This window comes from Delphinus delphis, chromosome 9, assembly GCF_949987515.2.
Source record: "Delphinus delphis chromosome 9, mDelDel1.2, whole genome shotgun sequence".
NCBI classification, from domain to species: Eukaryota; Metazoa; Chordata; class Mammalia; order Artiodactyla; family Delphinidae; genus Delphinus; species Delphinus delphis.
The window spans coordinates 23,598,370-23,621,548 of record NC_082691.1 but is presented as its reverse complement, the minus strand read 5'-3'; the positions used below and the strand labels follow the sequence as shown (position 1 = coordinate 23,621,548).

Genomic DNA, 23,179 nt, shown 5'->3' with positions numbered 1-23,179 from the left:
AAAATTAGAGAAAAGAGAGTGTACTTCTTATTATTCTGTTCATGTTTACTGTACTTTTAATTCAAAAACAGGGGCCATACTCGGGATAAGCACGTATTTTTCTGTATGTAAATCATTTATATGTATGTTGTAGATGATTATTACCTGGGAAAATGCCACAAAATACAATTGAACACTAATTGAAACTCCTGATATTCTTAAGTCAGAACTAAGTTCTTAAAGATAACCTATTGAGATGAAACAATGTAAACTATTTTAATAGGAATAATATTTTCATTATAACTTAACTCTCTCATTGCATCAATCACCATTTTTCTAAGAGAGAGAGAGGGAGGGAGGGAGAGAGAGAGAAATATCAAAATATCTCGGGAATTAATTCATAAGTAAGAGGGTGAAAAATTGGGAAAGACCACAGTATGGAGCTATTATTAAAAGTGTGTGATCTAGTGGGGTGTCCAGGGCCATGTCAAACCATTTGGAGTACATGTTAGAAACTGCTTGAGGGCAGAGGCTATACCTTACAGTTTTTTTACAAAGTATGTCCATTTGTAAATGTTCAGTAAGAGTTGCAGGTTGATAGATGAAAGTAAGTTGGGCTGTGAAGGGTCTGTCTACCATAGATGAGGTTGGTGATGACTAACTTGACCTGTCTCAACCTACTGTTTTCCCTACAGTTGACCCTATTATAAGATGTAAAAGCTCAGAGACAAATTATATCAGCACTTTCTACTGCAAGTAACAGAAAAGGCAACTAAAAGTGGTTTAAACGATGAGGATATTTATTTTAATACATAATAATAAGTCCAGAAGTAGGTGGTTCTGTTAAAAACTCAGTTCCTTTACCATTCTGTTTAAGAGCAGAGAAACTTTCCCAAAACCTCCTCACTGACTTCCTTTTATGTCTTATTGGCCATTATTATATCACATGCTCTACCTGAGCCAGTCACTGGTAAAACTAATAATTTGAACACCATGATTGGATTTAGCTAGTTATAATTGGTGCTGAGGCCCATCTTCCGTGAAGGATAAGGCCCCTCCCAGGAAGGTAAATAAAATCTAGATCCTATTAAGAACAAAGAGGAATGAGTGGAATTGGGTAAAGGCTGTTAGGTAGCTAAACAGCAATGACTAAATTATACAAACAAATATTAATAAATAAATCATAGTCACCTCTTGGTCACTCCAAGGATGCTTTCTGCTTTATTGTTGTTTGAGAAAGTTAAAATTTAAGGATTTATGGTTAAAAAAATTACTATAATGTTCAATGCATTTGTGTGTATCTCATTGATATTTACACCTCCAAATGATTTTTAGAATCTGTGGATTAGAAGGAGTTTAAAGTTAAACCCTATCCTATTGTATTATTAAATGTCTGAACCCAGAGGGATATATAGCCCTACAGATTTCTTGGCCTCAAGGTTCAGAAGCAAAAGCACACATGATTATATTTCAGAGGCTGTATTTCACTAGGATTACAAAAATCAGTGGCATATTTAAGCTTCGTGTTACAGAAAATAGAATATGGTCAGCCATTTGACCACATGTGGGATTCTTTTAAGCATATGCCTCTTATCATGCAGTAATCTATGATTCCCTTTTGTCCTTCCCAGCTTTAAACTCTGAATTTGTAACGTGTAATATACCAAAAAATAAATTTAGAGTCAGAAGTTTGGGATTTAGTCCTGGTTCTATTGCTTAACTAACTGTTAAGCTTCTGTCATTCACTTAAATTTTTGGACTTCTGATTGCCTCAGATTACCTGAAATATCCCTGGTTTTGAAAGAAACTCAAAGTAAAACCTTTATCTTTATAAGACCATCTTTCTGAATGCCCCAGGTCACTATGCCCAGTGATTTCCTCCTACCTAAGAGACTCTCCTGATGAGTGGGGGGTCCAGGGTTCTCCTCTTTATCTTTTTATCTCTTGCATTGTCTTCTTTTATTCTTCTCTCTGTTTTTTATTTTTTTTTTTGCTATGTCGTCACCTAAAAAATGTAGTAAATTTGAAAATTACTATCCAAATCAGCTTCTTGAATATATGCTTCTTCAGCTTCAGTGAAGTAACTCTTTAACTTGCTTTTTCCTTTGTTGAGAAAAAAATGACGATATAAAATCAGCATCCTTTCTTCTCCATCTTCAATTAGCTTCTCACTGACCCAAGGATGTCAGTGAGAAGCTAATGCCAAAGCTATCTCAATACATAGGAGTAAGCCATTTGTATTTGTTCTCATCTTGAGGTTATAAATGCAAGCAAGTCCACAGCCCTCTCCAGAGTTGCTGGCTCTGGAGTTCAAAAGTTTTGAAGTTTGGACTTCAGAGTTTTACTTTGAAGGTTCTGCCACCAGAGGGAACTGAAGTTGTAAGATTTTACAGTGCCTCACACGTGCTGTATATTCCTGATAAAATACAGCTTGCTTAATGAGACTAATGCTATTAAACTTGGAAATTTTCACACAAAATTTTCTGAGTAATCAATTGTGTTAAAATATATTTAGAACCTTTATTAGTCATTTCATTCTAGAGAAAAGGATCTCTTCAGCGATCCCTTTATTTGCATAGATTCCTAATTTTCCACATTGATAAAACTCATGCGTCAAAAAATTTATAGTAGAAATAATGGGAGGAATCATGAAAAAATAGAGATCTCACAGGAATGATAAAAATTGTGTATATATATAGCATAATCTTCAATTGAAAGTGGGAAACTGATTAATTTTTAAATACTCATTCAAACTTTAGACAGCTTTCTAACTCTATTTCATGTTATAGAGTGAATAAGGTAATGTAGTACATAAAACTTGCCAAGAACACAACTAACTGAAATGATACTGCCACCAATCTACTGAAGATACCTACACTGGAAACAGATATTCTATTCTGAATATCATTGGGTATTCTGATACAGTGTGGCAATAAAAGCAAACTTGCTTTTTCTAAAAGTTCATTTTATCCGGGATACTTTGAAAGACTTCTCCAGAAAAATAGTGCACATCTTAATCTGCAGTGATGAATCAGCAATCATTTTTATGCTCCGTCTTTTGGTGTTGCAGACTTTTACCCTCTTTCAAATTTCAGTGTTTCTGATTTTTGTTTTTGTTTTTTAATGTGTGATACCAGCATGAAGCAGAATGCAAGGAAAAATGTGAAGACCACTTTTCAGATATCAAGACAACCTAAAGTTGTATCATTAAAGGCAGTTGTTTTTATTATATTCCACACCTCTCTTTTTTTTTTTTTTTTAACATCTTTATTGGAGTATAATTGCTTTACAATGGTATGTTAGTTTCAGCTTCACAACAAAATGAATCAGTTATATATATACATATGTTCCCATATCTCTTCCCGCTTGCGTCTCCCTCCCTCCCACCCTCCCTATCCCACCCCTCCAGGCGGTCACAAAGCACCGAGCTGATCTCCCTGTGCTATGCGGCTGATTCCCACTAGCTATCTACCTTACGTTTGGTAGTGTATATATGTCCATGCCTCTTTATCGCTTTGTCACCGTTTACCCTTCCCCCTCCCCATAGCCTCAAGTCCATTCTCTAGTAAGTCTGTGTCTTTATTCCTGTTTCACCCCTAGGTTTTTCATGACATTTTTTTTTCTTAGATTCCATATATATGTGTTAGCATACGGTATTTGTCTCTCTCTTTCTGACTTACTTCACTCTGTATGACAGACTCTAGGTCTATCCACCTCATTACAAATAGCTCAATTTCGTCTCTTTTTATGGCTGAGTAATATTCCATTGTATATATGTGCCACATCTTCTTTATCCATTCATCCGATGATGGACACTTAGGTTGTTTCCATCTCTGGGCTATTGTAAATAGAGCTGCAATGAACATTTTGGTACATGACTCTTTTTGAATTATGGTTTTCTCAGGGTATATGCCCAGTAGTGGGATTGCTGGGTCATATGGTAGTTCTATTTGTAGCTTTTTAAGGAACCTCCATACTGTTCTCCACAGTGGCTGTATCAATTTACATTCCCACCAACAGTGTAAGAGGGTTCCCTTTTCTCCACACCCTCTCCAGCATTTATTGTTTCTAGATTTTTTGATGATGGCCATTCTGACTGGTGTGAGATGATATCTCATTGTAGTTTTGATTTGCATTTCTCTCATGATTAGTGATGTTGAGCATTCTTTCATGTGTTTGTTGGCACTCTGTATATCTTCTTTGGAGAAATGTCTATGTAGATCTTCTGCCCATTTTTGGATTGGGTTGTTTGTTTTTTTGTTATTAAGCTGCATGAGCTGCTTATAAATTTTGGAGATCAATCCTTTGTCAGTTGCTTCATTTGCAAATATTTTCTCCCATTCTGAGGGTTGTCTTTTGGTCTTCTTTATGGTTTCCTTTGCTGCGCAAAAGCTTTTAAGTTTCATTAGGTCCCATTTGTTTACTCTTGTTTTTATTTCCATTTCTCTAGGAGGTGGGTCAAAAAGGACCTTGCTGTGATTTATGTCATAGAGTGTTCTGCCTATGTTTTCCTCTAAGAGTTTGATAGTTTCTGGCCTTACATTTAGGTCTTTAATCCATTTTGAGCTTATTTTTGTGTATGGTGTTAGGGAGTGATCTAATTTCATACTTTTACATGTACCTGTCCAGTTTTCCCAGCACCACTTATTGAATAGGCTGTCCTTTCTCCACTGTACATTTCTGCCTCCTTTGTCAAAGATAAGGTGACCATATGTGCGTGGGTTTATCTCTGGGCTTTCTATCCTGTTCCATTGATCTATCTTTCTGTTTTTGTGCCAGTACCATACCGTCTTGATAACTGTAGCTTTGTAGTATAGTCTGAAGTCTGGGAGCCTGATTCCTCCAGTTCCTTCTTTCGTTCTCAAGATTGCTTTGGCTATTCGGGGTCTTTTGTGTTTCCATACAAATTGTGAAATTTTTTGTTCTAGTTCTGTGAAAAATGCCAGTGGTAGTTTGATAGGGATTGCATTGAATCTATAGATTGCTTTCGGTAGTAGAGTCATTTTCACAATGTTGATTCTTCCAATCCAAGAACATGGTATATCTCTCCATCTATTTGTATCATCTTTAATTTCTTTCATCAGTGTCTTATAATTTTCTGCATACAGATCTTTTGTCTCCTTAGGTAGGTTTATTCCTAGATATTTTATTCTTTTTGTTGCAATGGTAAATGGAAGTGTTTTCTTGATTTCACTTTCAGATTTTTCATCATTAGTATATAGGAATGCCAGAGATTTCTGTGCATTAATTTTGTATCCTGCCACTTTACCAAATTCATTGATTAGCTCTAGTAGTTTTCTGGTAGCATCTTTAGGGTTCTCTATGTATAGGATCATGTCATCTGCAAACAGTGACAGCTTTACTTCTTCTTTTCCGATTTGGATTCCTTTTATTTCCTTTTCTTCTCTGATTGCTGTGGCTAAAACTTCCAAAACTATGTTGAATAAGAGTGGTGAGAGTGGGCAACCTTGTCTTGTTCCTGATCTTAGTGGAAATGCTTTCAGTTTTTCACCATTGAGGATGATGTTTGCTGTGGGCTTGTCATATATGGCCTTTATTATGTTGAGGAAAGTTCCCTCTATGCCTACTTTCTGCAGGGTTTTTATCATAAATGGGTGTTGAATTTTGTCAAAAGCTTTCTCTGCATCTATTGAGATGATCATATGGTTTTTCTCCTTCAATTTGTTAATATGGTTTATCACATTGATAGATTTGCGTATATTGAAGAATCCTTGCATTCCTGGAATAAACCCCATTTGATCATGGTGTATGATCCTTTTAATGTGATGTTGGATTCTGTTTGCTAGTATTTTGTTGAGGATTTTTGCATCTATGTTCATCAGTGATATTGGCCTGTAGTTTTCTTTCTTTGTGACATCCTTGTCTGGTTTTGGTATCAAGGTGATGGTGGCCTCGTAGAAGGAGTTTGGGAGCGTTCCTCCCTCTGCTATATTTTGGAAGAGTTTGAGAAGGATAGGTGTTAGCTCTTCTCTAAATGTTTTATAGAATTCACCTGTGAAGCCATCTGGTCCTGGGCTTTTGTTTGTTGGAAGATTTTTAATCACAGTTTCAATTTCAGTGCTTGTGATTGGTCTGTTCATATTTTCTATTTCTTCCTGATTCAGTCTTGGCAGGTTGTGCATTTCTAAGAATTTGTCCATTTCTTCCAGATTGTCCATTTTAATGGCATAGAGTTGCTTGTAGTAATCTCTCATGATCTCTTTTATTTCTGCAGTGTCAGTTGTTACCTCTCCTTTTTCATTTCTAATTCTATTGATTTGAGTCTTCTCCCTTTTTTTCTTGATGAGTCTGGCTAGTGGTTTATCTATTTTGTTTATCTTCTCAAAGAACCAGCTTTTAGTTTTATTGATCTTTGCTATTGTTTCCTTCATTTCTTTTTCATTTATTTCTGATCTGATTTTTATGATTTCTTTCCTTCTGCTAGCTTTGGGTTTTTTTTGTTCTTCTTTCTCTAATTGCTTGAGGTGCAGGTTAGGTTGTTTATTCGAGATGTTTCCTGCTTCTTAAGGTGGGCTTGTATTGCTATAAACTTCCCCCTTAGAACTGCTTTTGCTGCATCCCACAGGTTTTGGGTCGTTGTGTCTCCATTGTCATTTGTCTCTAGGTATTTTTTGATTTCCTCTTTGATTTCTTCAGTGATCACTTCATTATTAAGTAGTGTATTGTTTAGCCTCCATGTGTTTGTATTTTTTACAGATTTTTTCCTGTAATTGATATCTAGTCTCATGGCGTTGTGGTCAGAAAAGATACTTGATACAATTTCAATTTCCTTAAATTTACCAAGACTTGATTTGTGACCCAAGATATGATCTATCCTGGAGAATGTTCCATGAGCACTTGAGAAAAATGTGTATTCTGTTGTTTTTGGATGGAATGTCCTATAAATATCAATTAACTCCATCTCGTTTAATGTATCATTTAAAGCTTGTGTTTCCTTATTTATTTTCATTTTGGATGATCTGTCCATTGGTGAAAGTGGGGTGTTAAAGTCCCCTACTATGAATGTGTTACTGTCGATTTCCCCTTTTATGGTTGTCAGTATTTGCCTTATGTATTGAGGTGCACCTATGTTGGGTGCATAAATATTTACAATTGTTATATCTTCCTCTTGGATCGATCCCTTGATCATTATGTAGTGTCCTTCTTTGTCTCTTCTAATGGTCTTTGTTTTAAAGTCTATTTTGTCTGATATGAGAATTGCTACTCCAGCTTTCTTTTGGTTTCCATTTGCATGAAATACCTTTTTCCATCCCCTTACTTTCAGTCTGTATGTGTCTCTAGGTCTGAAGTGGGTCTCTTGTAGACAGCAAATATATGGGTCTTGTTTTTGTATCCATTCAGCCAATCTGTGTCTTTTGGTGGGAGCATTTAGTCCGTTTACATTTAAGGTAATTATCGATATGTGTGTTCCTATTCCCATTTTCTTAATTGTTTTGGGTTCGTTATTGTAGGTCCTTTCCTTCTTTTGTGTTTCTTGCCTAGAGAAGTTCCTTTAGCAGTTGTTGTAGAGCTGGTTTGGTGGTGCTGAACTCTCTCAGCTTTTGCTTGTCTGTAAAGGTTTTAATTTCTCCATCAAATCTGAATGAGATCCTTGCTGGGTAGAGTAGTCTTGGCTGCAGGTTTTTCTCCTTCAACACTTTCAATATGTCCTGCCACTCCCTTCTGGCTTGCAGAGTTTCTGCTGAAAGATCAGCTGTTAACCTTATGGGGATTCCCTTGTGTGTTATTTGTTGTTTTTCCCTTGCTGCTTTTAATATGTTTTCTTTGTATTTAATTTTTGACAGTTTGATTAATATGTGTCTTGGCGTATTTCTCCTTGGATTTATCCTGTATGGGACTCTCTGTGCTTCCTGGACTTGATTAACTATTTCCTTTCCCATATTAGGGAAGTTTTCAACTATAATCTCTTCAAATATTTTCTCAGTCCCTTTCTTTTTCTCTTCTTCTTCTGGAACCCCTATAATTCGAATGTTGGTGCGTTTAATGTTGTCCCAGAGGTCTCTGAGACTGTCCTCAGTTCTTTTCATTCTTTTTTCTTTATTCTGCTCTGCAGTAGTTATTTCCACTATTTTATCTTCCAGGTCACTTATCCGTTCTTCTGCCTCAGTTATTCTGCTATTGATCCCATCTAGAGTACTTTTAATTTCATTTATTGTGTTGTTCATCGTTGCTTGTTTCATCTTTAGTTCTTCTAGGTCCTTGTTAACTGATTCTTGCAATTTGTCCATTCTATCGTCCATTCTATCTCCAAGATTTTGAATCAACCTTACTATCATTATTCTGAATTCTTTTTCAGGTAGACTGCCTATTTCCTCTTCATTTGTTAGGTCTGGTGGGTTTTTATCTTGCTCCTTCATCTGCTGTGTGTTTTTCTGTCTTTTCATTTTGCTTATCTTACTGTGTTTGGTGTCTCCTTTTTTTTTTTTGGCAGGCTGAAGGTTTGTAGTTCCTGTTGTTTTTTGTGTCTGTCCCCAGTGGCTAAGGTTGGTTCAGTGGGTTGTGTAGGCTTCCTGGTGGAGGGTACTAGTGCCTGTGTTCTGGTGTATGAGGCTGGATCTTGTCTTTCTGGTGGGCAGGTCCACGTCTGGTGGTGTGTTTTGGGGTGTCTGTAGACTTATTATGATTTTGGGCAGCCTCTCTGCTAATGGGTGGGGTTGTGTTCCTGTCTTGCTAGTTGTTTGGCATAGGATGTCCAGCACTGTAGCTTGCTGGTCGTTGAGTGAAGCTGGGTGCTGGCGTTGAGATGGAGATCTCTCAGAGATTTTTGCTGTTTGATATTATGTGCAGCTGGGAGGCCTCTTGTGGACCAGTGTCCTGAAGTTGGCTCTCCCACCTCAGAGGCACAGCACTGAGTCCTGGCTGCAGCACCAAGAGCCTTTCATCCACAGGGCTCCTTAATTTGGGATGATTCGTTGTCTATTCAGGTATTCCACAGATGCAGGGTATATCAAGTTGATTGTAGAGCTTTAATCCGATGCTTCTGAGGCTGCTGGGAGAGATTTCCCTTTCTCTTCTTTGTTCTCACAGTTCCCAGGGGCTCAGCTTTGGATTTGGCCCCGCCTGTGCATGTAGGTCGCCGGAGGGCGTCTGTTCTTTGCTCAGACAGGACGGGGTTAAAGGAGCCGCTGATTCAGAGGCTCTGGCTCACCCAGGTCGGGGGGTAGGGAGGGTCACGGAGTGCGGGGCGGGCCTGCAACGGCAGAGGCCGGCGTGACGCTGCAGCCTGAGGCGCACCGTGCGCTCTCCCGGGGGAGCCGTCCCTGGATCCCGGGACCCTGGCAGTGGCGGGCTGCACAGGCTCCCCGGAAGGGCGTGTGGCTAGTGACCTGTGTTCGCACACAGGCCTCCTGGCGGCGGCAGCAGCGGCCTTAGCGTCCCATGTCCGTCTCTGGGCTCCACACTCTTAGCCGCGGCTCGCGCCCGTCCCTGGAGCTCTCTCAAGCAGCGTTCTTAATCCCCTCTCCTCGTGCACCAGGAAACAAAGAGGGACGTAAAAGTCTCTTGCCTCTTCCAGACCCCTCCCCGGACTCTCTCCCGGCCAGCTGCGGCGCACCAACGCCCTGCAGGCTGTGTTCACGCCGCCAACCCCAGTCCTCTCCAGGCGCTCCGACAAAAGCCGGAGCCTCAGCTCCCAGTCCCGCCCGCCCCGGCGGGCGAGCAGACAAGCCTCTCGGCTGGTGAGTGCCGGTCGGCCCGATCCTCTGCGCTGGAATCTGTCCGCTTTGCCCTCCGCACCCCTGTTGCTGTGCTCTCCTCCGCGGCTCCCAAGCTCCCCCACTCCGCCTCCCGAAGTCTCCACCCGCGAAGGGGCTTCCTAGTGTGTGGACACTTTTCCTCCTTCACAGCTCTCTTCCGCTGGTGCAGGACCCGTCCCTATCCTTTTGTCTCTGTTTAGTTTTTTCTTTTGCCCTAACCAGGTACGTGGGGGGTTCCTTGCCTTTTGGGAGGTCTGAGGTCTTCTGCCAGCGTTCAGTAGGTGCTCCGTAGGAGTTGTTCCACGCGTAGATGTATTTCTGGTGTATCTGTGGAGAGGAAGGTGATCTCCGCGTCTTACTCTTCCGCCATCTTCCCGGAAGTCCACCCACACCTCTCTTAAGGTATGTCCCAGTGTGGTCGCAGCATCACCTGCAACAACCTCACCTGGGGCTTCTGTTCAATATTCACATTTCCTAGCTTCAACCCTACCTCTTTTGATTCTGCATTATGAACAAGCAGCCCTCGAGTGGTTCTCATGCCCAATAAAGTTTAAGAACCACTATTCTAGACGATGCATGTAGTCCCTGATAATTTAACTTCTTGAACTGTTATCTATCCCTAATCCCCGGCTATCATCATTTTCATGGTCAGCACACATTGACTTCTTTAGCTTATGCATTTCACTGCCTGCTTTGTCATCTCTGTATGAGTAGTTCCCAAGTATAAATTTCTAGACAGACATGTCGCCTATTTGAAACATCATTTAGAGCATGTTCCCCTGGAAAGTCATTCCACATCCAAACCTTATTCTTATTCTTCATTGTGTCTTCTTGAATCACCTTGTAGCACCATTGATTGTGTTAAAGAAAATTGTATTGTTGCATCAGCTTCCCAAGGAGTCTTCCTACTCCCTTCTTACTTCAAACCGTTCTATATGGAGAAATTTCCTAAAACATGTCTCTCATCTGTTTTTTCCCTTCACAACGATTTTCTGATGCTCCTTACAATATAGATTACATTGTTTGTCTGTAGGTATCTTTATAACATCTATAGTCCTCCCAAGAAACAATATCAGTCCCATTATCTGGTTTTCAACTTTTTCTCCCAATCAACATACTTCCCTTTTTCCCAGTTTATCTTTGCTTTCCCTCTCATTGTCCTTTACAAATATTTGATCATATTTCTACAAAGACTAGATCAATTCTGAGTGGTCTCAGGAAGTCTCCTCTAGGTCCTCTCTCCTAGTCATTATTTAAGTGTGCACAGGTGTATATGTATCTTACTAACTGTGCTTTGAAAGCAAAGACTAAGGGTTATTCTGTTGTTGAACATCCTACATGATGTAGACATGTACTAAATCTATAGAAATTACTCAGTATTGGTTGATAATTAAAGCCATGCTAAAAAGAATCATAACTTTCTCCTAAATTCCATTATATTCCAGATTACAGATAGGAATGTACTCATTTAACATCATCATTTTCATTTTGATCCCTGTAGTATTTATTCGGTAAATGTCTGGTACTTTTTAGTAAAGAGTAAATGACAAATGTCTGGTACTCTTTAGTAAAGTTTAAATCAGTGCCTTCTAAGACTTGCGCATTAAAAATCAGTGCTGGGACTAATTAAATGAAGCCCCAACCATTGTAAATGTTGTGTTATAGTAAATGTCAATTTCATGTATTTCAAACTGAAGAGGTTGAATCAAATGTAGTTTTTGGCTTGAGAGGGCTATTGATTTACTCAGTAAGAAAAGCAGATGCCCTGATGGAGCACAATAATGTTCTAAAGTAATTCACTTTTGACAGTGGCTTGGTTTGCAGTGACAAACATCGGTACGTAACCCCTCTGGGGGCTCTTCCCAGGTTGCAGTGTGTTTCTCTTGCTCAGTAATAGAAATATGGAGTATGACTGTCATTTGGGGCAATGGATAGAAATCAAAAAGGCATAGGGCTTTGGTTCCTTCCAAAAGTGGCTTGGCTGAGTTAGAGAACTAACCCGACCAAAGAGTCCAATCCAAGGGAGACATTCAAAACACAGGATGACTGGTTGTCAATAATATAGAAATAAATGAGAGAGCATCTTTTTAATAAGGAGACAACTCAGGAGAAGCTGAAGAACCAGGCCTTTGAAGGAGGAGGAATAGTAGAAGAGAACATCTTCAAGAGGGGCCAGGATTTTAGAAAGACTTGTTCTTTTAGAGCAAGCAGAGAAGCAACCTGAGGGAGTGTTAAGGAACTCAGTAAGTGATGTTCGAGAGTTTTCCTGGCTATTCACCAGTAACATGGCTCAGCTCTTCTCCGAGTGCCTCCTTGACTATTTGCTCCTTACAGACTACCTCATTTTCCCCTACTCTGTTTATCTTTTCCCGGGATCATAGTATATTTGGAAAGTAGACTTTTGTTATCCCTATTTTACAGATGAGGAAAAAAAATTCAGAAAAGTCAAATATTTTTCCCAAGGCCACATAAGTGGTAGGAAGTAGAAGTGAGATTCAAACAAGTTCCAAGACTTTTAAGGCAGTGCTTTTTCCTTCTAAGCCCACAGCCTATAAGCAGGGGTGGTATTCAGCATATTTAACATTAGGTATCACCTTCAAGCCTTGTTTGTTGTTAATCAGATTCATTAACAATATACTAGACTAGATAAACTTAACAATATACAAGGTAAAATATGGTTAGTACTGTAAAAGAAAAACTCCACTAGACCATTTAAAATGTCAGGGAAGACTTTATTCAAGATTATTGCAATAGGAGAGAGAGAGAGAGTCAACTCAAGTATGCTGAAACAAAAGGTGGAGGATTTTTAAATACTGAGGGAAACTAATGAAAAAGTAGTGGAGGATGTTGGTCAGTGTGATTAGACCATCTGTGTTTGCTAATTGTCACTTAATAAAGTTAGACTCCTATTCTCCCATAGAGACTGGGAGATAGGGGCAATATCTACTTTTGGGATTATATTTCAAATGGATGACTCCAGGTCCTTGAGAAAGACATTTCTGGGTTGTAGAAGACTTACATCTCCAAGGGGAAGAGAAGGAATTTACAATTGTAAGTTTTCTAAAGTAAATGCTAAAAAAGGGGGGTCAGGGACCTGTAGTGAGGAAGGAACCTGTCTAAAGTTTAATCACAGTAAGAGGAACATTAAGGTCAGTACCCATTGTTAAATATTTTAAGTGCCAGACTGTGAGTTGCTTAAGGGCAGTATTTCTTATATAACTCTTCCTTGTATCATTATAGTACATAGTTTTCTGTACGCAATTTAGATGTTTAATAAATGAAGAATGAATGCATTACAGTTTCAGCCAAACTGCTAGATATCAACAATAATTGAAAGAAATATTTTTTTCTATGTAGCAAAAGCAATCCTTGTTTGTAATTATGTCATTTTGCATTTAGATGCCCTGTGAAGCCATATTTCCTAAACTGGTTTATCGTGGAAAACTATGTGATTAAATTACTTCCCTGTGCTGGAGGGGATGTTGTTCCATTGTCACATAAGTCTGGAAAATGCCTTGCTTGGAGTTTCACTTTCTTTATTAGTGTTTTTATGTCTTCGAGAAGTCTTAAAATGCTGGGCTATTTTATAGTAAACTTTCTTCTCCACTTTTTCTCATGTAAAAAAGTCAGTGACTTGCTATAGTTCTACTCTTCTAAATAAGACAATTAGGGAAATGCAGAACTCAATTAAAATTTTGTCCTCTATGAAGAAATTGTGACAACCTTTATTGAGCACTTTGTATTTTGCTGAGCACTCTGAATTATTACATGTCATCGTTACTAATATTATTAATATTTGGCTTTTTTCCAGTGGGGAAACCAAGGTTTATGGCGCTCAAGTAAATAATTTAGGTTACACAGGTTTAAACAGCAGACATGGAATTCAAATTCTAGTCTATCTTGCAGTCTTAAACTCTTAAGCATTATGCGCTGGTATTCAAAACTATGGTCCCCAGACTAGCAACGTTAGCATCACCTGGGAACCTGTAAGAAAATTCTTGGGCTACATCCTACTGAATCAGAAATTTTGAGGGTGACACCAGTAATCTGTGTTTTAACAAGCCCTCCAGGTAGGGTTGCCAGATAAAATAGAAGACGCACAGTTGAATTTGAATGTCAGATAACCCACAAAATTTTTCAGTATAAAAATGTCCCAGCTATTGCATGGGACATCCTTACACTAAAAAAAAAATATTGGTTATTTGTCTGAAATTCAAATTGAAATGGGTGTCCTGTATTTCTGTTGGCTATATTTCATAACCCTACTGCCAAGTGATTCTCATGTGTACTAAGGATGGAAAACCAGTGCACCTCAGGATTATAACTTTTATTGAGGTACCTTTACTCTTAAGTTCAATGGTTGAACCAGAGAGAACTTTTTAAAAAATAAGCGGTCTTTTACTAACATCACCATTCTCTCAAGAGTAGATAGTGATAAATAGCAGAACACATTTCCTAAGAGGAATGGGTTTCAAAATGCCTACTGGAGCACTTCACAGAAGAGCAGTAATAGCATGTCTGATTGCATAACACCAGAAAAGCAGGAATTTGGGAGCAAGGAGATAAAGTGAGTCATACTATAACAAAAGTTCTGTTTTTCTCACATAAAATGGAAAAAAAAACCACCATTTATTATTGCATGCATTATGAAGGGGGAAAAGAAGTGTTGGAAATGACTCTAACAACAAAATGGCCAAGTTTAAGTTGCTGAATGAAAATGCACTTCAACTTCACTCTTTACTTTGCTACCACTCAATTTTTAATCATTCTTGACATAGTTGCACAGAACCCCTGAGAGCAAGAGAAACTTTATACATTTATATCTTGCTTATGCTGTGTCTAATCTTTTTAGAAAAAAACAACATAACTCCGGGCTGAGAAAATCATTTCCCGGCATAAAGGGAACCTCATAGGAAGATAATAAGGCTAGCTCCACAATCTGAATTAGTGATTCGGTAATATTTTTTTTGTGGCTAATTGGTTATATGTCTCTGAAAGAGATATTTTAGGTCTCAAAACTTCCTTTTTAGTATACCATCCCAACCCAATTTAAAAACAAAACAATAAAACAAAGAAAAAAGGCATCCCTATATATGACTCTATTATCTTGATATGACTTTTTAATTTGTCCTCGGTAATGAGAAATTTGTTGAACTGAGTTCAGCCAAAAGCATATTTGCTGAATTGGCTTGTCTGAGCTAAGTATCACAGTAAAAGCTGTTACCTAGTATTTTATCAACCACAGAAACTCCAGAAATTGGGAAAAACAACTTTAATCTAGACACCAGCACGCGGTAGGAATAGAGTTAGGCCAGAATTAGTGCTGTTTGGTAAAGGAAAATCATATAGATGGATATTTTCTGGTATAAATTATTATTTCGTGCAAATTCAAGTGGTGGTTTTCAGAGAAGAGTATGAGGAGGAGGAACAGGAGGAGACTGTGAATTAACTCTTAATTAGCCAGATCGTTTATCGCGACTGCAACCCAGTTATATATTTTATTTAATAGTGTACTGTGGTATTAGATTAACACAGATCTTTACTGAAAGTTATAGGAAACCTAAACATTATGAACACAAAGTGTATTTTAATTGAACATTAAAGTTATTTCTCACAAATCATAACCTTAATTTTATATTGTTCTTAGAGGGAATTCAGTGGTTTGCATTGCTTCTGCTTTGAAAACCATATTATCATTAATAAAATCCTAGTCACTGATATTAAATAGATTCAAGTTCAGTGAACTAATTAAGGGTTAAAGCAGAAACTCCTTATTGTGGCATTAAATCAACCCATAGTTTCAGTATTCATTATGCTAAGTGCTCTGGTAATTAAAGAGCGCTTAAATGAAACACATGCCGATAAATTAAAACTGAATTTCCAAAGCTGAAGCTTGTAATGGCATCTTAATGGAGATATACAGAAAATGTATTCCATTAAAGGGTGTGCAACTTAGTTACCATATAGTTTAATACAGAAATTACTAGTGCCACCTATTGGTAAAGAACTCCAAAAGCTGTTCAAGAAAGGTACTAATCAGAAACTTCAGTAGAAATAATGGGTTTCATAAAGTGGATGCATGAGTGTTATTCTTTGGTGTTTAAATTATACTTACGTTTTTAACACATATTTCGAGTAATTTGTAAAATAACTATTAAAATATTTGCTAACTTTAAAACCTAGGAATAATGGTTCATAACTGTTTTTTGCATATGTTGTTTGAAACTACACCACAGTATTATTGTTTAAATTACCATGCAGTAAGCCTAGAAAGTTTAAGCTAGTGTGGTTCTCATTAAAGTGTTCTGGAGAAATTAGAAAACGAATTTCAGTGCTGTGAACTCACTCTGAACTAATTAAATCATAATCTTCTGAGGGTGTGTGTGTGTGTGTGTGTGTGTGTGTGTGTGTGTGTGTGTGTGTGTAAGGGGGCAGCAATCAGTATTTTTTGGAAGCACATGATTCTAATGTGCATCCAAAGTTGTGAATACTCTTTGAAACTAACAACTTAATTTAGAAGTATGGTTTCTCATCAATAAAAAGGGGAGGGGCGGTCACATGGCAACCTTTAAAATCTCTTTTGCCTCTATTATTCAGCAGTCTTCACAGCAAAATCATTCACATATAACATCCACATTACTGAATTTTTTTTCTTTCTTTATAATCTGTAGCATAGGAAAATAACCACATTTTTTAAAAACACCTTTGTCATTAAAAAAAAAAAACATTAAATTGTTTTTACAGGGTTTTACAAACTAAACTGGCTTCTTGAAACCTTAACTATGATGTTGAAAGGGTGCCATCCAGTGCTTTATAAAGGCAGAAAACAAGGCAAACTGATTCCAGTTATTTACTATGTGTCAGAGGTACCAGATTTACAGCCTCAGAGGCTTAAGTCCATTACCCACTGAATGATTTACTAATGGAGTTCTACGGTGCCTCATTCACCAAATGCTAGACATAAAATGGTGATATAAAACATGTCCCTAGACATGAAAATCTGACAGTCCATGAGGGGAGATGAACTTGACATATATGTAATAGCACAGAATGCTATATAATTGAGTTTTCAGTGTGCAGAATTGTCAATATGTCCTGTTGGAGTTCAAAGGAGATGGCAATCAGTGGAGGCTAGTTTAATGAAGGGAGGCCTAAGAAAAAAGGTAAAAGTGATTAGCACAGAGGTATTATGTGAGACTGATTAGCATTTTAAGGGAGACAGTCCAGAGATAGAATCACAGAGAGTCAGAATTGAGTGTGAGGATCTGTGAAGATGCAGAGGAAGTGATAAAATATAGAGGAGTCATTAGAAAAGTATTGAGAAAACAAACACCAGGCTAGGGTAGTGTTATGGAAACAAACCAAGGAAGAGCAGATTCGAGAAGCAGTGGAATGCCAAAGATGTCAAACGTAGTTGAAATACAGGGGAAATGGTATGAAGGATAAAGAGAATGAAAAAATAATAGCCACAGTGTAGAATATTCCAGAATAATATAGAATATGCTAAAGGAGACTATGATGTTATTTATTCTTTTCATAGGAAAAAAACAAACCTTAGAGATATTGTATGATTCTCCCTAGATCATCCAGCTAATGGCAGAGATCCTGGCTTATGCCACAGACAAGTGTCAAATAAAAATGTGTATGTGTATGTTTCATGTATAATATCTGCAGTCGTTTTTCTCAAAATACTCTCTATGGAATTCTGTGTTTTTCATCTTTGTGTCTCTATGGTGCCTAGAAAGGGCATGGGTCATCAATACATAGTGAAATCTTAAATAATTGAGAAAAGTCATAACCATAATTTGTGATTACAGATTGTTTCAGTCTCTGCCAACAGTCCTATTCTCTTGAATGACTTCTCTCAGTTACGAAACTGATCAACTAAACAAAATCTATACATTATAGTCAATATATATAGCACCAAATGCATTTTCATGTATATGTGTTGAGTATTATCAGTTTTGTACTCCACCCCAATTGATTTTCATTTTGAAAAGATAGTAAATCTAAAATACATTTTGCATTTTATTAAATAAATAAAATTAATAAGTTATAAAATTATAATTTTTTAATCATTAAGCACTTACTGTGTGTTAGTGTGTCTGCAAGCATTAGGGTCACAGAGGAGAGGAAACCGAGACTCAAGAACTTTGCCCCTGAGGAATTCTTAGCCCAAAGCAGAGACAGACATTGCAGTCTTCTACCCTCAAATTCTGAGCAGTCTGTATTTCATCAAAATATGAGGAAATAAGCAGCTATATGAGAATCCAATTTTGTTATCCATCCATAATAATTCTTAGTTATTGCTCTTTTATTTTAAAAAAGTTAGTTCCACTAGGAATTGAGCTGCTCCATTAAATGCCTTTCAAATGAGGATTGCTAAGTGATCGTTTCTATCTTGGTAGGCCTTCAGTTAAGCTATTCTGAAAAGGCAGAGGGAACTGCTAACAAAGCCTCACTTTGGTATATTTACCTTCTGCTTTCTTGTATTGTAAATTCATTTCCCAGCTGGGGATTCAGCTTCCAATAAGATGTTATTGAAATTTACTTTTCTTCTCCTCTCTTATCAAGTCCAACATTTCCCTCGATTGTAGGAATGATGTGGGTAGAACATCTTGAAAACAATGGGAAGCGTGTCTAAGTGCTATTTACACAAGGCATTATTTCATGTGTGGTTGACACTCTCTGGGAGCTGACAGAGGAAATAAAGGCCTTCCATTGTCACCATCTAACCTGTGCCTTGTGTCGAAGAGCTGAGGCTGAGGCCAGCACAGAGACCCCCAGTGAAATGAGCTGGAAGGCTATTTCTTTTCTCTGTTTGTAAAAGTGTTGACAGTGCAAAACGCTTGCCAGAACTAACCTCAGGGTCATGCCATACAGAAATTCAGAGGCCCAAACAGGTGACAAAGACTGAGAAGATACACTGAGATTAAAGAGAAACACAGAGATAATCCCAAAGAAGTTAAAGCATTTCTACCGTACCCCAGTTCTGGGGTTTCAATGTGAAAACTAAAAAAATCCCCAAATTCAGTCATTTTGGTGTCATATTACCTGTGATGGTGCGACAGCTGTCAGGAGTAATCTGGCTTTGAGGGCTGACTCACTTTGGAAGATGCCAAAGGTTAATATTTCCTTCTGGTGCCCAGAAAGCCACCTATTTATAAAGGACAGCTAAGAAAAACTGTAAAAGTTCTTAATTACATTGCCACACCCTCAGCCTTTTAAAGGAAAAGAATATTAAACTGTATTAATACTGTGTATATTTATGATACTGGTCGGTGTGTAAACTCAAGTTTTTACTATTGTTTTGCTTTGTTCTGTTTTCCTACATGGTATTTCCAGATGTAGTTAATTTTGATTATCTGTACAGATGAAAGTATTGCCTCAACTCAGGTAACTAAAACAGCCTTATAAAGCGGTGGCTTCGTAGACGAGCACCATTATGAGGTTTTTCTGGTTACGAGATAGGGCAACGCAGGGCTAGCACACTGCCACTTGCCCTGCTCCCTTCCTAGCATCGTATGTCCAGCTCACTTAGGTTTTGATGCTGAGTACAAAACCTACAGTTGTTTCTACAGAGCACACCTTTCTACAGTGTACTCTGCACGAAGGTACCGTGGTACACCTGAGTGGGTAAGGGGCTGCATCAGAAAAATGCCTTTTTCTAATACACACACGCTGAGATGGCCGGTCTCTGGTTTCCCTGCAGGCCTCCATAGACTGTTAGTAAGCCTGGAGTGTTAAAAAAGAGTTTCCCCAACACGGGGTAGTAGAATTTTAAAAGGAGTCCTTGAAGACCATAAAGAAAAATATTCCAGGATCTTATAGAAGACTTCTCTAAGAATGGAGAGCAATGAGTTAAAAGTTTGAGACGACTTTTTCTTCTCAGTCATCTCAAATTATATCACCTGGGCAGCTGCCTATTTTAGCTACTCAAATCCAACCTCCTCCACTCCCCTTAAGAGGAGAAATTAGCCATGGAGAACAGGGAAATGCTCTTATTTAACTGCTCAGTAATCAGGTAATCTTCTCTGGGTAATCAGAAGTTGGTTATAAGGTAATTTGGCAACAAATGACACTATGATGTTTTAGAGAATCAAGGTATCTTTTAGCTCATGATAAATTTAGCTCTCACTGTGTCTGATGTCAGTAAGAAGTCACACCTGTAAATATATGAAGACTTTCTGGACAGTTATCAGAAAAGAGAGGGCGGTAGAGGGGAAGGTAAGCAGGGATGGATATGATATTTAACTCATTGTGCTCTTATTCTAGTGGGCATCCTGGCTTCTGAAACAATCTAGAGACCAACAGCATTTATTCATGCCGCCCATCCCCCAACTCTATAGACATATCATCTAGTTACTGCATAGATACTTACAGTGAGAGAGAGCATTAGAGATTTTTGTGTTAACAAATAAATTCATTTGAAAATAAATAATAGGGGACTTCCCTGGTGGCTCAGTGGTTAAGAATCCGCCTGCCAATGCAGGGGACACGGGTTCGATCCCTGGTCCAGGAAGATCCCACATGCCGCAGAGCAACTAAGCCCATATGCCACAACTGCTGAGCCTGCATGCCACAACTACTGAAGCCCACGCTCCTAGAGTACGTGCTCTGCAACAAGAGAAGCCCCCTCTCTCTGCAACTAGAGAAAGCCCGTGCACAGCAACAAAGACCCAATGCAGCCAAAAATAAATAAATAATAATAATAACTATCCTTAACTTTCCAGTTTTTTAACTTTTTATTAGGGTTATTAATAAGTAAAATTGTCAAAAAATATTTGAGGTAGCTTACAGAACAGCACAAAATAGAAAACAAAACCAAATGAGAATGAAATCAATTAAGAAAAAGCAGAAATATAGCTGTTAACATATCCCAGGTCAGCATTTCAGGAAGTTTAGGTGAATTAAATTCTCAGTGTGCAGTTATTTCCATTTTAGTGCCTCCCTTTCCGCATTACCTTGTGCCTAGTTATTCACTTCCCAGGCAACAACCCACCATCAGAGCTTCTTTAATTTAAAAAACTCTAATTCAATACTTAACCTATAGCATGAAATAACATTCAGCATTTTAAAAAAAGCATATGGGACTATAATCTTGTATTCTTATGGGAATATCTATGAACTAACACATATACCTATTTACACAAGCATGTACACATGCTATATAATGTAAAAAAAGTATTCATAGTATAAATATATAAACATATGGACACATACACAGAAACACTAAAAAATAATAAGCACACTGAAAAGAAATCCTATATACCAAATGTTAACAATGATTTTTTCTAAATCCTAAGTAGAATTTAGGGGAAACTCTATTGTTTAGATTTGAAGAACCAAGATACACAATTTCAGCTTTTGCCACCCCTGAATTGTTTTTTTTTAAATAACATCACTTAGATATTTTAATGTAATTTGTTTTGTTGTAATGAAGAATCTTAAATAATGTTAATTTTTTATTCTTTATTTTTTATTATATGAAAGCAAAATATAAGGCATACATTTAAGAACAAGATGTATTGAATCACAAGTCTTTCTGATTCAGGCTTGGGAAAATTATATATGTAAGTGTATTTAACAAATGGATTTTACTTTAACAGATCTTAGAAAAGAAGTTCTTACCATATTATATACATTTTAAAGACATTTTGCATTCATCACACTTTGTCCTATGTGTGCATTTACTCCCACTATATTTTATTTTTTTTTAACTTTTTATTTTATATTGGAGTATAGCCAATTAACAATGTTGTGATAGTTTCAGGTGCACAGAAAAAGGACTCAGCCATACATACGTGTATCCATTCTTCCCCAAACTCCCCTCGCATCCAGGCTGCTATATAACACTGAACAGAGTTCCCTGTGCTATACAGTAGGTCCTTGTTGGTTATCCATTTTAAATATAAAATGGTTATCCATTATAAATATATAGTGTGTACATGTTGATCCCAAACTCCCTAACTATCCCTATATTTTAAAGCTGTAGGTGCGACTAATGAATCCTTTAGAGCTATGGGAAAAGAAAGTGAGCATTTCCTTGGAATTTCAGTTCCTAAAAGAGTTCAGATCAGAAAGTCTTGAGTAATTAACAGATGATTGTCACTGAGAGAGGCAATCATTACTGGATTCATTTGTTTATAGTATGCAAACTAGATTTCTGAAAGTAACAATTCATAGTAACAATTTCACATACTAACCCAGATTGAAAGGAAAATAAAACTTCATGACTTAACTGTTCCTGTCACAAGTAGTCATCCATATTGCTGAGAGGCATCTGAATTTAATTCTCTGAGTCGTATAAATGGGAGGCACGCATTGTTTTTCTACTATCTATGGGTGGAAGTTATCAATTCAAATGATTCTTTGTAGTTTCTAATCTGTATGATCCTTTTCAACTTTCTGCTAATGTACATTGTGCTTTCTAGATAAGAAGTGATGCAGTTTGATTTAACTCTCACCCCATACTGCCTCTACTGAGGCATTTTAGATATTTTAGCTTTGGATAAATTGGATATTTCTTCCATTAACATCATGCGGCTAATCCCACTCAACTGAAAAAAATGCCCAGATCCTTTATTTTAGTACAGTGTTTTCGGCAAATCTAATGTAATAACTGCTGATTTAGTTAGAAATATCTAGGTGATAGTATAATTATCTAGAACTATAAACTCTGTAATTGGCTTGAGAGTACGATGGATTCCTAGTTCGGTAAATGGTCCAGCTGCTTATATGAAACCACCCCAGGCAATGACTTCCTGGACTTTAATATCCTTCAATTCCCACATCCGCTTTTGCTTCTATGCCAGAGCCCTGGAGCTGTTGACCTGTTATCTTGATGTAATCTGGTACTATTTTTAAAAATTTTCTTAAGCTTGCCTTCTTTTTCTCACTTTGGAAAGGACAAAGTTTTTTTCTCTGAATCATTGTGTGAAACACCATCACATATTTCCATATTTTTTACATCACTGTTTCAGACTTCTCAAATATAATAGAAGTTAGATATGTACGTATTATGTTCATATATTCAGTAGTGCTCTTAATGCCTTGCATTTATTGTCACCCATAGATCTCATTAACATGCTGATGACTGCCTCTGGCAGATAACTGCCTAGTTAGTCAATGGAAGTTTTACTGTTCACTTGTGCACTGCTTTGGGATTTTTTTCAACGTTAAAACAATCTCACTCAGGATTCTAATGAGCAAGTAAATAGGCCATGACAAAGGATGCTGAAAGACAGATTTGGTTTGTTTTCTATTAGTATTCATGGGATATAGGTATTTATAGGTAAGCATGATAATGAAAATCTCACAAACATATAGAAAAGTGAAGTTTCAGGAGCATAAAAAGTAGAATAGAAAAATACGAAGAAACTTAAATCAAGAATAATTTGAGAAGTATGGAGGTTTATGGGAATATGTTTATAGTTATTAGCATGGCTCAGAAGAATGAGTACTAGGACACTAGCCAGGTAATC

The 23,179-nt window shown here is 37.5% G+C and overlaps 1 protein-coding gene across 2 annotated transcripts in view; it reads left to right on the top strand.

The window, feature by feature from the left end:
• Positions 1-23,179, top strand: part of MAGI2 (membrane associated guanylate kinase, WW and PDZ domain containing 2) — a 1,338,731-nt gene that overhangs the window by 180,157 nt on the left and 1,135,395 nt on the right. The gene's annotated exons all lie outside the window — the stretch shown is intronic.